We start from the raw sequence: 1,171 nt of genomic DNA, 5'->3' as shown, positions 1-1,171 counted from the left end.
CTGGGACTCGTTTTCTTTAACTGTATTGCATTTTTGTTCCGTTGAATATTTAAAGTTTTATTTTGTAGATGCTTTAAGGTTAAACATGCATATCATTTTACAGAAAAAAAGGTTATTCATTTTGCTAGATAATGAAATAAATTTGAAAGCTAATATCTGTTGTATGCTCATTTTGGGTAAAATATTGCAGCACACTTGAATCTGAATAAAGAGTTATATCCGTATAACATTTACCAGCAAAATTCTTTATAATTTTTTTCTGTTTCCTAGAAATAAAGTATTACTATTACAATGAGTTAAAAACAAAGAAAAGGAGGTATGCAAACACATGTACCAATTCACATAATAATCTAACGGTGCTTGTTTTACAGTGTTGTAAAGAAACACAATTGAATTTACAGCATGTGATCTTATTTGCAGGGGATTTCTAGACAAGTGCTGATGAAACTCGAAGTATAAGCTATATATACCTTTCTAATAGTGGAATTTCTTCATGGAGTATAATTTTTGAAAATAATATTATCTCTCTTATTTTCACTGATATTCTCATGTGAAATCATTATTAGCTCTCCCTCAACGAAAAAAGAAAGAAAATGGAATGTTATGTTCATAGACATGAGGATAGCAGTACTATATATTTCATACTGTATGAAGAGAAAGTTTAATTGAAATCTCAAGGGCACAAATATTCTGCTAAACAGTATGAATGATTTAAGAGAGTTAGCTACTGTATTGTTATAATATCACTGTAAAATTTGTTATTTGCTAGCTGCAGCTATGTATATATGCACAATGCTGTAGAGATAAAATAGGTTTTACTTCTTCATTAAGTTTGAGAATGAATGATGCATATTCTATTTCTTTTTCTTAACAAAAGTGAGAGAAAGATACTCTATAGCTGAAATAACAAATATTCTGGATTATGTAAATGCAGAATTGGCTTTGACTCACAATGCCCTGTGATACAAAGTTTATGTTCATTCTACGGAAAAAAGATACAACTCAGAAAATTTTGTTGCAATATCAGTATAATATAACAGGAAAATAGCATACAAAATACAGCAGAAAAATATGCACAAATATATATATTTGCTTGTCCATATCAGGATAGTACCTAATTTATGGATGTTCTGATATTAGGACTTAGTATCTAGAAAGATTTACTAGAAAC

This window comes from Penaeus monodon, chromosome 30, assembly GCF_015228065.2.
Source record: "Penaeus monodon isolate SGIC_2016 chromosome 30, NSTDA_Pmon_1, whole genome shotgun sequence".
Lineage (NCBI taxonomy): Eukaryota > Metazoa > Arthropoda > Malacostraca > Decapoda > Penaeidae > Penaeus > Penaeus monodon.
This window is presented reverse-complemented; position numbering follows the sequence as displayed.